This window comes from Mauremys reevesii, linkage group 13 (genome assembly GCF_016161935.1).
Source record: "Mauremys reevesii isolate NIE-2019 linkage group 13, ASM1616193v1, whole genome shotgun sequence".
NCBI lineage: Eukaryota > Metazoa > Chordata > Testudines > Geoemydidae > Mauremys > Mauremys reevesii.
This window is the reverse complement of record NC_052635.1, coordinates 36299868-36320399: the sequence shown is the minus strand read 5'-3', so window position 1 is coordinate 36320399 and position 20532 is coordinate 36299868.

Sequence of the window (20532 nt, the reverse complement as noted above, 5' to 3'; positions counted from 1 at the left end):
AGAACAGGTGTTTACATGGCACTGTTGTAGCTGGTGTCACAAGATATTTACCTGCCAGATGCGCTAAAGATTCATATGCCTCTTCATGCTTTGTCCACCATTCCAGAGGTCATGCTTCCATGATGACGCTCGTTAAAAAAATAATGTGTTAATTAAACTTCTGACTGAACTCATTGGGGGAGAATTATATGTCTCCTGCTCTGTTTTACCCATATTCTGCAATATATTTCATGTTATAGCAGTCTCAGATGATGACCCAGCACATGTTGTTCGTTTTAAGAACACTTTCACTGCAAATGTGATAAAATGCAAAGAAAATACCAATGTGAAATTTCTAAAGATAGCTACTGCACTCCACCCAAGATTTAAGAATCCGCCTTTCAAAGTGCCTTCCAAAATCTGAGAGAGATGAGGAGTGGAGCATGCTTTCACAAGTCTTAAAGAACAACACTCTGATGCAGAAACTACAGAACTCCAACCACCAAAAAAGAAAATCAACCATCTGCTGGTGCCATCTGACTCAGGTGAAGAAAATGAACATTCTCCACAGCATCAAAGAACATATGAATATTCAGCGCATCTGGCACGTAAATATCTTGCGATGCCAGCTACAGCAATGCAATGCAAACGCCTGTTCTTGCTTTCAGGTGACATTGTAAACAAGAAGCAGGCAGTATTATCTTCTGCAAATGTAAACAAACTGGTTTGAGCGACTGGCTGAACAAGAAGTAGAACTGAGTGGACTTGTTGGCTATAAAGTTTGACATTGTTTTATTTCTGAATGCAGGTTTTTTTGTACATATCTCTACATTTGTAAGTTCAACTTTCATGATAAAGAGATTACACTACAACATTTGTATTAGGTGAACTGAAAAATATTATTTCTATTGTTTTTTTGTGGTGCAAATATTTGTAATCAAAAATAAAGTGAGCACTGTACACTTTGTATTCTGTTGTAATTGAAATCAATATATTTGAATATGTAGAAACATTCAAAAAATAAATAAATGGTATTCTATTATTGTTTAATCACATGATTAATCTTTTTAATTGTGCAATTGTGATTTTTTTTTAAATCTCTTGACAGCCCTAATAGATACCTTAACCCGGGCTAAGGTCCAGCCTTTGAAGGCACACATTTTGTCTGCAAGATTGTGGGCTCAAATCCAGTACTGCTGACCATCTGATTATACCAGCACAAGTACTCAGCTTTGCTCCCACCATTCAACTATGCGTGTAAATATGCAAGCACAAACAGCATGGTCATAGCTTGTTCCTGCAACAATGAGGTGGCTCTTCTGAAAATTTACCCCAACACATATAGCGTAAGTCATTCTCCGCTGCTCTTTGTGGTTAACCCCCTCAAAGCATTTTCTAAGGCACTGAGCCATAAAACACAGAATACGTGTAACTTTAAGCACATGAATACGCCCATTGAAGTCACTGTAACTATTCACATGCTTAAAGTTATGTGTATGCCTTAGACTTGCTCCAAAAAAATTTTTAAGTAAATTGTTGTTAGTTTCATCATATATTTTTCAAGTGTTGTCTCAATGGTTCTTTTAATAATCAGCTGTTTGTGTAGAGTTGCAGAAATTACACTTTTTTACTTTCTTTAGCAAGTGAGTGTTTTGCTAAATGTTATTTCTAAACATATTAAGGCACATGGTATAGGTTTATTTTTTTTTAATTTGTAGAGAGATTTCTTCAGTGGTGTGGTTTTAGTTAAAAATCCCTAAACTACAGATTTAAAAAGTTTGTTTCCAACTAAATACATAGGATTGTCCATTTATTAATCAGCTGTTTGGTTTGTTGCACTATAATTAAGTCACCTAGAGTGGAGGGGAAGACCATTCCATTGAACTTGATGTAATGAATTTGATGGTAGTCAAAGGCAGAAATCAGAATTTTAAAAAACTGCTTACTTCTCACATCCCCATTATCTCAGCTGGATGAAGGTAAAGGAGGATAAGGTGAAAGTGTCTGGATATCAGCTTCTCATCTCTCCATTCCAAACTATTATATTCTGAGACAATAGCTATGAACTTACATCACATTTTTGTAACAGCTGAAGCTAAATTAATGGAAGATAAAGACTGTCAGTTGCTCAGTGTTCTTAAATGCCTCTTCTTCCCCAGTGGAAATCAGACTACTTTGGATTTTCCAATTCTATGTCACTAACATTTGACTCACTATTTGAAGTACACATGCTTTAAATTTTTGACTATAAGACATGTCTCTCTCAGAAGCCATTTACAGTGACAAGAACATCTTATGATTATTGACAGAACAAGCTGAAAACAAGAAAGATTTATGTTAACAGACAATTGTTCTTATACAGTGCTCTTTAGGCTCTTATCTGAAGAACAAATACACTTTTGGAACAGTCTGCATGTCATTTTTTTTTAAAAAGAGCTTGTTAATAGCTGTGTGACACTAATTATATATATATATATATATACATACACACACACACACACACACACATACACACACACACATAGACGGTGTAAATAGGCCAGCTACCTTCTAAGCAACCCCTCATGGTCTGAGTGGCTCTGCAGTCCCCTGCCTCAGCTTTCTCTTTTCAGACTTGCCTTTTTTTTTTTTTTTTTTTTTTAATAAATATATATAAAAGAAACCCACAGTTTGGTTTGGCTAAGCCAGTGGCTTGGCCCTGTACTAAGTCATTTAGTGAAAGTCCACCCCTGCCAGGGTACACCAGTCTCAAAAAGACAAACAAAACCCCCCAACCAAGTCTTCACCCTAGTCTCAAACTGGGATCAGCCCCTCCTCCCTGAAGACTCATGTTCCCACTTGAAAATTCTCTTCAAAGTTCAAACAGGCTCTTCTGCTCAGTCTCTAGCCAAGTTCAATTCCTTCTACTTAAGGAGCTTTGTTCTAAAGTCTTTTCCTCTGCATGCATCCGATGAAATGGGCTGTAGCCCATGAAGGCTTATGCTCAAAAGTGAGCTGTAGCTCACGAAAGCTCATGCTTAAATAAATTTGTCAGTCTTAAAGGTACCACAAGTACTCCTGGTTTTTTTTGCTCAAATACATGTTAGTCTCTAAGGTACCACAAGCACTCCTGTTCTTTTTCCTCTTAAGAGAAGCATCTCATAGTTCCCCAGAGAGCAGGGAAGGTGTTTAGTCATAAGCTGACAGCCACCCTCAGCTAGCCAGTCCTTGTCAATCTTACTCCTCTCTGAAATGAGAGCAATCAGCAGACAGCCCTCCTTGTCCTCCTACTGAATCAGAGCTCTAGCAGAGCCTTCTTATTTCCCTTACTCCCCTGCATCTATAGCTATTTACCAATGCCTAGCTTCCTTTTTAAGGCCACTTCCTTAACTACCTTAGGCCTGATTCAGCCACCTGATCCATCTGTCACATGACATAATTTATTCTTACTCATCCTCCCACCTGGGGAGATGAGCTGACTTAGTCACAGGTGGGGCTGAAGCTCAACTCCTCTTAACAGGCCCAGCTAACGTGTGACAGCCAGTGATAATGAGCTCTCTGGGGCACAGACAGTTTTTGTGATATTTGTTTTCATAGTGCTTAGTACAGTGGTGCTTTTATCCCTGATTTGGATCCTTAAGCAGAAGAAGAAATTTTTGAGTATTATCTCAGCAGAGATGAAATCTTTTGTCTTTGAATTTCTAGCAATAGACAATAACATCCTTGAGCTCACACTGAGTGTAGGACAAATTTTACTCACAGATAAGCGTACACAATTTCTATTGACCGAAATAGAATGTTCACCTGGGTGTCTAAGGGCCATATTTGATCCTTGTAATGGTTGCATGAATTGGTTCAGATAGGTAAGATAGCACCTGAACCTTCACTGAAATGTAAACACATCTTGAAATCAACCTTTTCTGTAGTTTTTTTTTTCACCCTATTGCCTTTATTTTACAAGTGCAGCTTTAACAATGACATGAACATGCAGAAAACAAGTTACTTGAGTCAGCAGCACCCTGGAGAGGAGAGAATGCAGGGGACACTTGCTGGCCAATCAACAGGTGGAAGAGAGGACACCTCTTGGAAAACACTAACTTGAAATAGGTGGAGAGATCAAACCTCCAGCAAGAGCTGTCACTGCCCAGAGGGCTCCCTCCTGCCTACCATCCACCCCATCCTATAGTTAGTAAAAGGTTGCAATTTTCTGTCTCTAATTACTGATGAATGTCCTGTAAACCTGCTGGGCTCTGGCCAGAAACCAGAAGTACTAGAATGCCATAGGAAAAACATTCCCAGGAGATTTCCAGCTCAGATTTGTAGACTTGACAAGTCCACCTAGACTTCTGAAATTTAATCTCTTCTAGTCCAGATGCTCAGCTAGTGTAAACTGCCACAACTCCATTGGCTTTGGCTGGTGTAAACTGGATGTCAATGGAGCTATGCCAATTTATACCAGCTAAGGATCTGGAAAAGCCCTGGACCAAATGTGAACTTTCAAACCTTTTGGGCTTTACCTACTCCACCTAGACTCTACTTCACTTTCATATACCATGTACAGCAGTTAGCATTCCTAACCCATAATTCTCCTAAATGTAGTGATAGTGGTACCATGGCATCTTCTGACTTTAAATATCATGGTGACTGCAGGGAGCTGGGGTGAAAGAGTTGAGTTTTTAATGGTGTTCACTATACTTACTGCTTTTGAAAAGCTGTGTGGGTAGCTGAACAGCTATTTTTTACAAGATAAAATTCAAGTGCAGTAAGAGTGAATAAAAAAAAACCCTACTTCCAAAGAGCTGCTAAAAACTCTTGTTTCGCCTCATAAATAATTTGTGGTTTCCTCTGAATCACCTGTGTTCCTCTAACAGGGTTTTATAACTTCAAATGGCATTTTCATGGCAACCAGATTGGCACAGAATTGTATTTTTAATCCCCTCCAAGATTTTAAGTGCTTTAATAAAGCTCAATATCAATAATCAGGAAAGGCATAGTTGTAGGCTTGACTGTATTTTTCCATCTCATTATGCTTTATCAAATGGCTATGTCTCTTTTCATTTCACAGCCCATGTACCCTAGCCTGATAATTGTATTCCTTTCTAAGCCAAGAGGAAGAAGAAAATATATGATGGGTAATACATCTGCTCCTTGAGATCTACCATTCGGGTAAAATAAAAAAAAATCAAGATTCAAAAAATGAAATGAAATTAAATCAGAGAGAAAACAATTGTGTATGCCAACTATTATTTTTTCAATTTACATCAATTCCTACTCGCCCTTTCCTTTAACTGATAAGATCAATTAATGCTTTTTGTTCTAAATCAATATTTCTCACAGAAATAAATGTGGCTTTGGTACTGATTCTGAGAGAATTGCATTAGATGGTCAATGAAAAATTAAGCTGACTACTTAATCCACGGCACATCCAACTTTTGCAAACTGAGTTGAGGATGGCTTCCTTAAAATGAGATTTTTGAATGTCTTTTGCTTTATTGTTGAGGTTTTCTCTGTTAAAATCTATGGCCTTTAGGACCTCGGTCAGAATTTCAGGATTAAATAGCAACATTCCAATACAACATTCCTGACCAGTACTTGATTATAGTCAAGCTGGTATTCCTGAAATGACAGAGGTTATTCTGAATTCTGTAACAAGATTGATGGATTTTTACCATACTGGACATATTTGAAGATGGGGAAAAGTGGCATCTTGAGCACAGTGTTTTGCTCAACACATGACTCCCTTCCCTTTCAGAATTATATAAGAAAAATGTTATAAAGAAGCCTATTTGCTCTCTAAAATCTTTGCTAAAGGAACTACAGGTTTGATTTGGCAAAATGCAGAGCCACAAAACCTGATGACTCTAGTGAGGTTGATGGTGCTTAGACCACATAAGATCAGCTCCTAGAATGCTATTTGTACACTAGAAATTAAAATGATTGTTTCTTATAGTCTCAGGTGCTAACGTCATACATTCTGATCTCACGGCAGGTAACTCTATGGACTTTAGCAGATCTACACCAGCATACATGAGATCAGAAGCAGATGAATGTTTTTCCAAGGCATTGTTTCTTCTTCAATTTATGTAAAAAATCTCTAGACATGGCTAGAATGGCAAACCCACACTGCACGTGTCAATGTTTCTTTTTTCTTCAAAATACAATGTGAAGATTCCAACAAGGCTGAGTTCAACTGGTACTCCATACTGGAAGTCAATACTTAGGTCTTCCATATTCAGTTGCTCCCAAAAGGAACCACACTAATAGTGAACTAGGAAATCATTCTAGTACATGGAGATTTGCAACATCTCAATAAATGTTTTCTTTGTGTCTTAAATTAAAACATTTCCCATGTAATTATGCAAACTATAATAGCTCATTAATTCAGTTTCATTACACAAGCAAAAGACCAAGATAGTATGTTTAAATCCAAACCAGGACTTTCTTCGCTTACTACATGGATTAGTGAAATATATTGTGCCTCAGTTTGCTACGGATTCTTCCCCTGGGAGTTCAGCTGTAAACTGACATATTGATACACAACAAGATCATTTTTTGGTATGTGTGACTCCCTGGCACCCCAATATTCACCATAATATGTTTTGTACAAAATGCACCTTGTGAGGTATCATTCTAAAAGTCTTGATTTGCTAGACATTAATATCTCATTGGATTGTAAGTGGCATCATTGTATGTGAAGTTATGAAGTTTGGCTATGTTTGTGCTACTGAAACATGTTGTACAGTTGAGAACACCCATAAGCAGCCTTTCAGGTACAATAAAAAGGCCAAACAATGTTAATGGTTTATTGAGGAAATACACACAAGCACAAGGATTACCCCAGGAACTGCGCACAACAGAAACCTCTCAGAGATAGCACTACGCAATGAGAACTGTATGACCCAGGTCATAGCAAAAGAGCTTTCCAGCAAGTTGGAAGAAGATATAAAAGGGGGAAATGACATCATGATGGGACCTTACTCTCCCTACACCAACACATCTGAAAGTACCAGAGGAGAGACTGAACTGAGGGGGAGGAGTGCTGGTCCCAGGCTAAAGGGACTTCTAGCTTGTGTATGGAAAACTGGTGGACTGCTTATATCATCAGCCAGGGTGAGGAATTGCTAATTCATATCCAGTCTTTCTAGTATCTTAGGCTTAGTTTGCGGTTATGTTTATCTACTAGGTAATCTACTTTGATCTGTTTGCTATCACTTGTAATCAGTTAAAGGCTATCTTTCTGTAGTTAAGAAATCTATTTTAGATTTTACCTAAAACACTGTGTGTTGTTTGAAGTGCAAAGGGGATAAATCTCAGCTCATGAACAAGAGCTGGTGCATGTCCACTTTCCTGTGTAGACGTGGCAGCCTGGTCAGGTTTTGACCAGGGCAAGACGGTACAGCTCTGGAGTCTTAGGCTGGGGAGATGGGAGTATTTTGGCTGTAGCCTCCCTATTGGGGGTTCATGAGCAGCTGGACAGAGCATTCATGAACACAGCTGGGTGTGTGGTCCCTGCCTGTGGATGTTGATGTGAGTGCAAACTTGGAGGGCTTTGCAGCTTGTCACAATGTCACAGTGCAAGAGAGAACCCAGCTTGGTGAAACAGAGGACTCAGCACTACCTCGGTTCCAGGTAGCACCCTGGTGGGACCCATCACAGTATGTATAGGCATTATGCCGGAGCATGGGAAAGCACTCAGATATGTGTACAAATGCAGCTGTATACTGTGGAAATATCTGAGATTTCCCATAAAAGTTACAAGCATATACAACAACCGCTCTTGTTGATCAAAAGCCCAGTAAAGGCAATCGGAGTGAATCTGGCCATTAGTGAGCTCACGTTACTTAAGTTAATTTGTTTCCTTTTATTTATCAGTTTGTGAATGGTGTCCATCACCTGAGCACCTTTATTAAAACAATAATAATTCACAAAAAAATACATCTAGAAAGATTCTGTGTAAAAACCTGTATCTCCTGCCCACCACATAGCCCAACGGTCAGGGAAAAGCTTGACCAGACAACATACAGTGTGCCATTCAGTTTGCCAAATCATGCTCTGGAGGCACGTGGAATTGCCAACAGTGACACTGTATTATTAGCGCCTGATCCCACATCTACTGACTTCAATGAATTTGAATTGGACTGTCAGAGAAGGGACGCATCATTGGTGCAACCCCTCAAGGCTGGGCATGGTATAACAGTTCTTTCCTCATCTAGCACCCTCTGCCAGCAACAACTTTGGTCCTGTTGTGGTCTCCTTTCTTGTGACTCATCTCTCCCTCCAATGTATCATCATCTCAAGTGGACAGTGTCTCACATGACACTGGTTATCCGCCCATCTAGGGATCTTCTTCCATTCCACTTTTCTGGAAGAGCAGTGCTCCAAGGGCTTCTCCATGGCATCTTTTAACCACAGTCAGAAGCAAAACTCAAACCACAACAAAAGGAACTTCTGTCCCCTCCCTCAGACTTAAGCTTTTAATCCATTTAGTACATTACAATGGGCAGATTGAAATTCCAGTTAGAGTGAAACCTCTGAGAAAAATATGGCCTCATTCTAGGATCAATCCTGCACCATGGAAGTCAACGGGAGCATTCAGAGGAAGCACGATTGGGTCCCTAATGATGTAGTGAGGAAAGTCCACTGCTCCCTTTCCTCCCCTCCTCACACATTTTGTCCTGTTACATCTAAATGGAGTTTTTGTAAACTATCCCATATTTTTATATTAAACCTTGGAAGTTCTTGAGATAATTCCCATGTTAACTGTTACCATGTGCCATCACAGCAATTGGTATCAACTAAAACTCATGACAGTGACATAGAATAAATCTTCAATTTGATGCAAAGTGAAATCCAATTTTTGTTTGTTGATTAGATGTTTGTCACCTCAAACATAATGGCAATAAAATTACATGTCAGCAAGTTTTAGCCAGTGGTGATGACTAAATGCAAGGCTGATGTGAAATCCTTTCATTGATGTCGACAATAGAAACCAATATTTTAAATATATGACTACTTTGCAGTCTCTTGTCTGAGAAAGAAAATATATGAAGCTCAAAATAGCTGTCAGAATACTAAGCGTGACTCAAGTGCCATTTAACAGCACATGATGGACCAGTGATGTATATGGGTGTTAAGCATATACAATGTGAAAGGTGTCTTTCTTATAAGGTCCAGAAAAACAGCCTGTTGTTTGTATATGGCGTATATACATACTCCTTGCTAATGTGGTGTCCACCATCATTTCAAATGATGCATTGAGTTTACGCAGCTTCCACCCACTAGCCTCTAGTACTGCAATGACTTGTGTTAAACAAGAAAAACCCCTCTATGCAGTTTGTATCAATGAAATTATGGCTAAACTTGTATAGTGTGTAACCTCTTGCTATTTGCTTTTCAACGCAAATAAAAAATAGGATTTGATTATCCATATTACACTATATGCCCAATATATCACAAAACAACTTTACATTTACAATGTAATACTGTTGCAAAAAAAAAAAAGTAACATCATTCTGGGATGTCTTAGCAGGAGTCTTGTAAGCAAGTAATTCTTCCATTCAGTTCAGCACTGATAAGGCTTTAACTGGAGTTCTGTGTCCAGTTCTGAGCACCACACTGCAGGAAAGATGTGGACTAATTGGAGACAGTCCAGAGCAGAGCAACAAAAATGATTAAAGATCTAGATGACCTATGAAGAAAGATTGAACAAAATTGTGTTTGTTTAGTCTGGAGAAGAGAAGGCTGCGGGGGCACTTGATAACAGTCTTCAAGTATGTAAAAGGTTGTTCTAAAGAGGAGAGTGATGTTTTGTTCTCCTTAACCACTGAGGACAGGACGAGAAGCAAGGGGGTTAAATTGAAGGAAAGGAGATTTAGGTCAGACATTAGAAAAAAACTTGCTAATTGTAAGCATAGTTAAGCACTGGAACACATTACCTAGGTGTCATAGGTTTATTTCCCACTTTGAACTTTAGTGTTCACAAGATGGGGACCTGCATGGACTCCTCTAAACTAAAATCCTAGTTTAGATCTGGTTCTTGCTGCCACCAGTCAAGTTTTAAGTGTCTGACACACTCCCTGTTCCCCCAAAACTCTCCCTGGGGAACACAGATTCAAACTTGAATCTCAACACAAAGGGAAACAACTCATTTCCCCCCTCCCCTCTCCTAGTGCTTAGGAGAGATACCTGGATTCAAATTCCTTGAATCAAACAAAGAGGGATTCACTTTTCCCCCTCCCCTTCCCCTGAAAATCCAAACAAGGGAAGAAATCAATCAAGTTCTAAAAAGAAAAGATTTTATTAAAAGAAAGAAAGAAAGTACACTATCTCTGTAATACCAGGATGGAAAAATTTACAGGGTCTAACTTATAAAAACTGGAGAGACTTCCCCTCCCTGCTCCTCAGAATAATCAAAGTAACAGCAAACAGAAATAAAGATATTTCTCCAGCAAACACACAATTGCAAATGCAGAAATTAAATTAGAAGACTAGTCCGCCTTTCTAATACTCACTAGATTGAATAGAAGAAAATACTTCAGGAAAACTTGGAGAACTTGAAGATATGTCTGGCCTCTCTTAGATCCAAAAAGAGAACAAAGACCCAACAAGGAACACAGATTTGAAATTATCTTGTCCCCTGATTGGTCCTCTGGTCAGGTGTTCATCAGGTTACTGAGCTTGTTAACCCTTAACTATCTGTTATGACACTAGGGAAGTAGTGGAATTTCTGTTATCGAAGGTTTATAAGAACAGGTTAGACAAACACTTGTCAGGGATAGTCTAGATCATATTTAGTCCTGTCTCAGTGCAACCTTAGAGAATATATAAACCATCAAATTCTTGATAAGGGCAGTTTTACTACAACCTTTCATTTCCATGAAGTTGAAGCTCATGACTGCCATAAAACGTTCTATCCAGGTCAAAACTTAAGACTTCTACTTGGAATTTTAATTCACTCCCACTACATCTGTTGTTTTCTTTTCTAATATGATAGTTCTCTAAGTTCTAGGAACTGGTTCTGCATTGTCCTGTGAAGAGTATTTTGTACACTACAGCAATTTTGTAAAGCGACACCTCAGATGCAAAAATGTTGATCCACAACCTTGCACCTTACACACTGTACGACTCCCATCCCACACACTGACCTGCCCCATACACCTCCAAAGATACTCTGTAATACATAGGGAATGGTTGGGAGGAACAGTGTAGTGTTGGAGGAGCGTGTGTGTGTCCATAGAAAGACCCCAGACACAGATGCGCAATGACCATTTTGTTAACAAATAGGCACTTCCATATATTTTCAGAAGTAATTACAGATACAGGCCAAGGCAGCTGGTGGTGAACAGGGTGTTTCTTCATCTCGCCACTTGATCATGTGTGTATAAGTTGTATCTCCATTTTTTGGTCAGTGAGAGACCTGGCCCTCTATTTGTATTTCATAAACAACTCCTTCCTAACCACTCAGTGACAGACTTGAAGGTGGCAATTTTGCAACAAAAAAACTTCAAAAACAGACTCCAAAGAGAGACTGCTGAACTTGAATTAATATGCAAACTAGATACCATTAACTGTGGTCTAAATAAAGACTGGGAATGGTTGGGTCATTACACCAATTGATTCTATTTCCCTATGTTAAGTTCTCCTCACACCTTCTATGGGCCATCTTAATTATCACTTCAAAAAGTTTTTTTTCCTCCTGCTAACGATAGCTCATCTCAATTGATTAGACTCTGCCTGTTGGTATGCATACTTCCACCTTTTCATGTTCTCTGTATGTATAAATATCTCCTGTCTGTGTGTTCCATTCTATGCATCCGAAGAAGTGAGCTTTAGCTCACGAAAGCTCATGCTACAATAAATTTGTTAGTCTTTAAGGTGCCACAAGTACTCCTGTTTTTTTTTGTTTTTTTTTTTTTTTGTTCCTTTCTTGTTTATTGTTTGGAAAATGATTGCCATTGCATTGCCAGACCAGACATGATTCTGACTTAAAGTACAAAGAAGGTTTGAAACACATTCTGCTCAGTGCAAAAAACCTTGAGATGGCTTCTACAGGAATTTCAACATAACTGTTTACATGAAGAGCACAGGACACACTGAGCTTTTCAGTCAATCACTCAAATCACCAAAGCTTTCACCAAAGGTATTTAGTATAAAAGCTACCCTGAACATCACAAATATAATTACTGCTCTTCCTTCCATCATAAAGTGCTATAACTACTCTTTGTCCTGGTTAGCAGTGCCGTGCTAGCTCATTCATGAACACTTTGGAAGCGACTACAATGGTGTGGACTCCTAAACCTCTGTTTGCTTTACAACCTATATGATAAAGAACGTTTTAATCTCCCACTGGATGTTTTTTTCTCTGTAATCTGTTTAAGAGCACAGAAGTATTTAATATTCGTGCTGGGAGACATTTTCAAAAGATAAATCCAAAAGCCTTTGTGGACCAACTTTTAATAATATTATTAAGCAATACAGAGTAAGGAAACATGGCCTCACAACTGAAATGAAACCGAATATTTTCTTAGTTTCCCTGAAGTGCTAATAAAAAGCAGTCTCTTGTGTATTATCTCCCACGAGCCCACACAACCACCTTTGCATGCTGAGGTTAATAATCTTTATTCTGGGGTTGATTTATTGCTCTAGTGTTTCCAGAGGCAATCAGCTTTTACAGTTGGATGTTATAAAAAGATCACAGTCAATTACTGGCTTTTACTTCCAAACGCCTTCATTCATACATCTACCTATCAATATGTCTAAGAGACGATGGCCATTTTAGATGTAAACGTAATCAATAAACAAAATTAAATTAAAAATAGTCCCCTTATTTATTTATTATTTATTTGTAAAACGGCATAGATCCCATATGCACTGTTCTATTAGCTGCAGTTCAGGCCAAGACAATGATCAAACACTAAAGGTGCTGATGGATTTCTGCAGTGCATGTAAATGTACTTGGAGGAAAACTACCAAAAACAGAAACATAAAGATCCTTGGAACAGGAGGCCAGCTCTTTGGCCTCCTGCCCCATGTGCTTCTTTGCACCAATGGTGACCCATTGGGGCGGGAGGGCCTGAAGGGTCACATGACCCTCCCCAAAATGCCAGGTGGGGGGATACAAGGCCAGCAGCTGGAGAAATGAAGGGGCAGGGCCAGAGCCAGTAGGGAAGAGGCAGGGCCAGAGCCTCTCCTCTTCCAGCCATGCTGCCTGGTGCAGCACGCAGGGCTGCACTGTCCCAGGCAGCATCCGGCCACGCTGCTTGCCTGGGACAGCCCAGGCAGGCAGCATGGACGGACGCTGCCTGAACATAAGAACAGCCATACTGGGTCAGACCAAAGGTCCATCTAGCCCAGAATCCTGTCTTCCACCAGTGGCAAATGCCAGGTGCTCCAGAGGGAATGAACAGAACACGTAATCATCAAGTGATTCATACCATCACCCATTTCCCAGCTTCTGGCAAACAGAGGCTAGGGACACCCTCGCTGTCCATCCTGGCTAATAGCCATTGATGGATCTATGCTCCATGAAGTTATCTAGTTCTTTTTTTAACCCTGTTATAGTCTTGGCCTTCACAACATCCTCTGACAAGGAGTTCCACAGGTTGACTATGCGTTGTGTGAAGAAATACTTCCTTTTGTTTCTTTTAAATCTGCTGCCTATTAATTGCATTTGGTGGCCCCGAGTTCTTGAGTTATGAGAAGGACTAAATAACACTTCCTTATGTACTTTCTCCACATCAGGCATGATTTTATAGACTTCTCTCATATCCTCCCTTAGTCATCTCTTTTCCAAGCTGAAAAGTCCCAGTCTTATTTATCTCTCCTCATATGACAGCTGTTCCATACCCCTAATCATTTTTGTTGCCCTTTTCTGAACCTTTTCAAAGTCCAATATATCTTTTTTTGAAATGGGACGACCACAACTGCACGCAGTATTTAAGATGTGGGTGTACTATGGATTTATATAGAGGCAATGTGATATTTTCTGTCTGATTATCTATCCTGTTCTGAATGATTCCCAACATTCTGTTTGTTTTGACTGCCTCAGCACATTGAGTGGATGTTTTCAGAGAATTATCCACAATGACTCCAAGATCTCTTTCCTGAATGGTAATAGCTAATTTAGACCCCATCATTTTATATGTATCGTTGGGATTATGTTTTCCAATGTGCATAACTTTGCATTTATCAACACTGACTTAATCTGCCATATTGTTGCCCAGTCACCCAGTTTTGAGAAATCCCTTTGTAGCTCTTCGCAGTCTGCCAGGGACTTTACTCAAGATAGTTGTTTTGTATCGTGCAAATTTTGCCACTTCACTGTTTACTCCTTTTCCCAGATCACTTATGAATATGTTAAATAGGACTGGGCCTAGTACAGACCCCTGGGGGACACCACTATTTACCTCTCTCTATTCTGAAATCTGACCATTTATTCCTACCCTCTGTTTCCTATCTTTTAACCAGTTACCAACCATGAGAGATCCTTCCCTCTTATCCCATGACTGCTTACTTTGCTTAAGAGTCTTTAGTGAAGGACCTTGTCAAAGGCTTTCTGAAAATCTAAATACACTATATCCACTGGATCCCCCTTGACCACATGCTTATTGAACCTCTCAAAGAATTCTAATAGATTGGTGAGGCATGATTTCCCTTTACAAAAACCATGTTGACTATTCCCCCAACAAATTATGTTCATCTATGTGTCTGACAATTTTGTTCTTTACTATAGTTTCAACCAGTTTGCCCAGTACTGAAGTCAGGCTTACCGGCCAGTAACTGCTAGGTTCTCCTCTGGAGCCCTTTTTAAAAATTGGCATCACATTAACTATCCTCCAATCATTTGGTACAGAAGCTGATTTAGATGATAGGTTACAGACGACAGTTAGTAGTCCTGCAATTTCATATTTGAGTTCCTTCAGAAGTGTTGAGTGAATACCAGCTGGTCCTGGTGACTTATTACTGTTTATCAATTTGTTCCAAAAGCTCCTCTAATGACACCTCAATCTGGGACAGTTCCTCAGATTAGTCACCTAAAAAAAATGGCTCAGGTTTGGAAATCTCCCTCACATCCTCAACCGTGAAGACCGATGCAAGGAATTCATTTAGTTTCTCCGCAATGGCCTTATCGTCCTTGAGTGCTCCTTTAGCATCTCGTTCATCCAGTGGCCTCACTGGTTGTTTAGCAGGCTTCCTGCTTCTGATATACTTAAAAAAAATTGCTATTACTTTTTGAGTCTTTGGCTAGTTGTTCTTCAAATTCTTTTTTGTCCTTCCTAATTATAGTTTTACACTTCATTTGCCAGAGTTTATGCTCTTTTCTATTTTCTTCGCTAGGATTTAACTTCCACTTTTTAAAGGATGCCTTTTTGCCTCTCACTGCTTCTTTTACTTTGTTGTTTAGCTACAAAGTTGGGCCTCTGTTTTACTGTCTTTAAAAAGTTTCCATGCAACTTGCAGGAATTTTACTTTTGGTGCTGTACCTTTTAATTTCTGTTTAACTAACCTCCTCATTTTTGTGTAGTTCCCCTTTCTGAAATTAAATGCTACAGTGTTGGGCCACTGTGGTGTTTTCCCCGCCACAGGGATGTTAAATTTAATTGTATTATGGTCACTATTACCAAGCTGTCCAGCTATATTCCTCTTGGACCTGATCCTGTGCTCCGCTTAGGACTAAATCAAGAATTGCCTCTCCTCTTGTGGGTTCCAGGTCTAGCTGCTCCAAGAAGCAGTCATTTAAGATGGTAAGAAACTTTATCTCTGCATCCCTTCCTGAGGTGATATGTACCCAGTCAATATGGGGATAGTTGAAATCCACCATTATTATTGAGAGGAGTGTGAAAGGATACCACATCATCATCTGGAAGGAGGGTCCCAACTATGGGATTGTTTTCTCTGCTCCAGTTGGATGTTCTCCTTCCCTGAGGCTTTCATCCTCCTCAACAGCACAGAGGCTGTCAGACCAGGGGTGGGACTATTCTACTGTGTCCTGGAAAGTCTCATCTATGTGTGTCTCTCTCTCCCTTAGCTCCTCCAGCTCAGCCACCCTGGCCTCCAAAGCCCGTACACGGTCTCTGAGGGCCAGGAGCTCCTTACACTGAATGCACACATACACCACCTGCCCACAGGGCAGGTAATCATACATGTTGCATTGGGTGCAATAAACTGGGTAGCCTCCACTCTATTGCTGGACTTCTGCCTGCATTCTCTTTTTACTCCTGCAGCTGGTTCCTATGTTGTTGTTTTGTTTTTATCAGTGGATGTTTTTAGCTTAAGTTTAAAGAAGTTTAAGGAATGTTAAGTGTATGTAGTCCCCCCCACACACACACACACACAACCCCTGAAAACTCCCTCGCAAAACTCCCATTAGCTGCTCCTGTTCACTAGCTCCTGAAAAGTGCATGCCTTGGGGACTAGAGCAGAGCTCCACCCCCAACCCGGTAACGTGGGATGGGGAGGGGACACAGAGAGCACGGGGTCCCCAGGCTGGAGGCAGGGACGAATCACGTGGGGAGGTCACATGGGGAGGAGTCACATGGGGGTCATGTGCCTCCTTTGTGTCCCTCCCACTAGTTGCCTCTGCTTGTGAAGGCATTAGGAAGGAGATAGAAAGCTGCTCTCCTACTGGGACAACTGGGGACTCCCTACACATAAGAAAATCCCAAGGCAGTGCAAAACTGGTTTAGCCAGTTCTATGCCATCTAATCCCACCACTTCCCAAACTGGGGGATTATCAGGGATAGTAAAGGGCATCACCAGAGTGATCAGAACACTAGTTATCCCTAGATGGTGGTATGGTCCCTACAGTTTCTTAGGAAGAAAGGATGCAACAGTGATTAGGGCAGTAATTTAGGAGTTGAAGACCTGGCTTCAATTCCCTCTTCTAACACAGACTTCCTTTGGTGATCCAGGGAAAGCTATAGTCTCTCTCTCTCTCTCTACTTCAGTTCCTCATTTGTAAAATGGGGTAATTAATAGTATTGCCATACCTCACAAGGGAGTTGTGAGGATAAATACATTCAAACAAAAATTGTGAGGGGCTCACATAGCGTGGTGAGGGGCATTATATAACTACTTAATTTAGACAGATACGGAACTGTTACTGCAGACATTACTTAGAATAGCCCTTAAATTGTTCTAAAATATGTCAGAGACCAAATCTGCCAGGATCAGGGAAGCAGAAAGAATGCGTTAAAGACATTTCACCGAGGTCCAAACAAAGCACAATGTGGCCAAACCTAGGAATCAGTCCTGTTTTTTCTAATATTTTCAGTATATTAATTTGGCAACTCAGTAAATTTATCAGGGGCTGTGAAGAGGACAGTATGTAATTTCTGTCAATGTTTTCTGTTGTTCATGAGAGATAAATATAGGTAATAGTAAATAACTGATAGTGGAGTACTCTGGATTTGTCCTTATTGAATTTCACCCTGTGATGAGTTCCCCCCAGGGTGCCACCTGGAACTGGGGTTTCACTGAGCCCTGTGACTCACCAGCCTGGGCTCCCTCTCAGCACTGTGCTGTTGTGACAAGCTATAGACCGCTCCCACCAGCATTCACACAGGCAGGGACACACCCAGCTGCAGTTGCATGCAGGCTTTGGACAGCCACTGCATGAACCAACAATAGAGAGGCTACAGCCAAAATAACCCCCAGCCTGGGACCCCAGAGTTGTACCATCCTGCCCTGATCAAAACATCGACCAGTATGAATTTATTACTCAGTTTGCCACTCCCTCAATGTGGAGAGGACCATGCATACTTGTGTTAACCAGGCTGAGATTTTTCCCAAGGCACTTTGGTCACAGGCACACCGGTTTAGATAAAATCTATCTTTTGTAGTTAATAAACTTGTTTTTTGCTTTAAGTGATTATAAGTGATTGTGGATTGGTCCTGCTTTGAGCAGGGGGTTGGACTAGATGACCTCCTAAGGTCCCTTCCAACCCTGATATTCTATGATTCTACCTTAATTCCCTACTCTAATCACCCACACAAATCTCATAGGAACCCACAATGACTGGGGAATTTTAATACATGCAAGGATTTCCCTGTGTAAAAGGAATTAGGACTCAGATTGTCGGAGATGCAGCATGGGCCACCGTGAGCTGCTCATGCCCTACTCAGGAATAATGCCTTTAGTCAGCGCTCCTTATAGGGTGCATCTCCTCCCCAAAACAGTATGGCCTTAACTGAGCCTTTAGCTTCTTCATTTGTTGCTGACACTTCCCAGTCATTCATGCCTGTATTTTATTTCTGCAGCGCACTATGTGCAGCCTGAGCAGGTACTAACATTTAATTGCAGAAACCTTGAATTTTTCTTTATGGCTCATTCAATCAATGCAGACTCAAACCTCCCTGTACAAAATTTCACCTAGGTCCTATGATGTCTATGTAAATCCAAGTGTTTTCTTTCATGAATCAGAATCACATTATCAGAAGAACCTCTGAGTCATGCAAACTAAGCTACTAAAAAAATCTGTCAATTCTCTAGAAAATGATTCAGCCCTCTTCTTGCTCTTTGAAGAGACAGTTAATACAGCAAAACCATTTACACATCACTTGTGCAATTTTTACCAATTATCCTATTAACCATATCTGATGATAGAATATAACAAGCACTTTATTTTGTCATCCAAAAGTTATGGAATGGATGTGCAGCTGGACCTGATGGCACCCCACCCAAGGTGTTCAAAGGTGCCTTAGAACCAGCAAGCATCAGCCTGTATCAACTGTTCTTAAAAGTCTGGGCATCAGGCAAAGTACCAGCAGAAAGGAAAGACAGCATCATAGTGTCTCTGAACAAAGGGAAAGGATCTCACATCAAGTGTGGCAAATACAGGATAATCTCATTGTTATAGGTCTCTGGAAATGTCTTTTCCAATGTTCGATTTGAAAGGCTGCAGCCACTCCTTAACAGACATCACCAACCACAGCAATCACGTTTCACTGTCAGGCGGTCAATAATGGATGCTATCCTTACAACTCTGGCTTCTGTTCTGAGCTGCATCAAGAATTTAACTGCCTGCTTCATGTGGCATATATTGACATCAAAGCAGCTTTTGATTTGGTCAACAGGTTGACACTTTGGCTCGCACTGAAAGCAGTTGGTTTTTCAGATGTTCTGCTAAATTGGATGCACAATCTTCATACTGGTACCAGTACAAGAGTGTGCATTGTTTCACATCTTTCTACACAACCTCAGTTGTATAGAAGAGATACATTCTCACCCCAGCACCATTCCGTCAAGCTATCAAAGGTATATTAGGACTTGCTGCTCCAGGTTGGTCAAGAAGTGTTTACTGACCAAGAATATGCCAATGCTGCTGCCTTGCTTTTCGAGAAGTCAGAAGATTTCAGCCCCTCCAAAGTCTTCAAGACTTCACCCACACAATGGGGTTGAATGTCTCATAGAAGACAAATGTCCAGAATCTTGGAGCTGGGTCACCAAAAACCCTTGGTCAGAGCACTGACCAGTTCATCCACCTAGGCTGCAAGCAGAGTTCAAATGGCCGTATCAAATCAGATGTTCTTCAATTAATAGGTTCTGCTGCCTCCTGCATGAAGTCCATGTCGGGTTTATGGACCATCTTTTCACTGAGACAAAGTTCAGGCTCTATCAAACCTGTGTACTACCTGTACTCCTATATGGGTCAGAAACCTGGCCCCTCTTACAGGCTGACTTGGAACAGTTAGAGACATTCCATATGCACTGTCAACACCAAATCTTGAGCATAAAATGGTTTGACTTCATACAAAATGTCAGAATCTTACAAAGATCTCGCCTTCCTTCAATTGTTAACCAAATTCAAAAGCAGCAGAGCAAGCACACCATGCTCTCAAAATCTCCATTGATACGTGAAGGGAAACATGCCCTGACACTACCTGGTGCCACTCAGAGGGCTGTCAAAGAGCTTCATGGATTCATAGGATTGAGCCAGATCTGGGAACTTCACTAAATGATGCCTGGTGCAATGCCATCAACCATGGTCACTCTGATTGGTGCAAAGGTCCTTAATAGACTATGCATGTTTGAGAATGATTTATTCCATCAACAAACAGTTGCTCGATTAAGAGAAGATTCCACCCTAACCCATTTATATGATATTCATTTTCTTCTAACACTTGTAATATTTTATTGTTACTGGGTATTTTTATGGCCCCATGTTCAAATACACACAAGTGTTATTACATTTCTAAAGTGCATGTGCAATTATTAATTTGCACATAGAAATTAAACATGCAATTGCCTCTAGACTATAAAGAGTTATATGTGTGAATGTCTCATAACAAACACTGTTAAACTGAAAGATGTGCCCATAAAACCCTGGACTGATATAGAAATACAATTGTATGTTATCTTACAGTTTTATAGTGTTGCCCATCACCATAGTATCTGAGCTTCTTTCATGTAAAATATATGAACAATAGCAAAGTCTCTTTTGGACTGGGTATTCTGGAGATGATTCTGTGAAAGATCTGAACATATTCCACATCTGGCACTATAGCTAAGCTAGGAAGTTTACACAGAATCACCAATCAACCATTCCAGCTCCTTGCAAATAATGGATTGCGTCC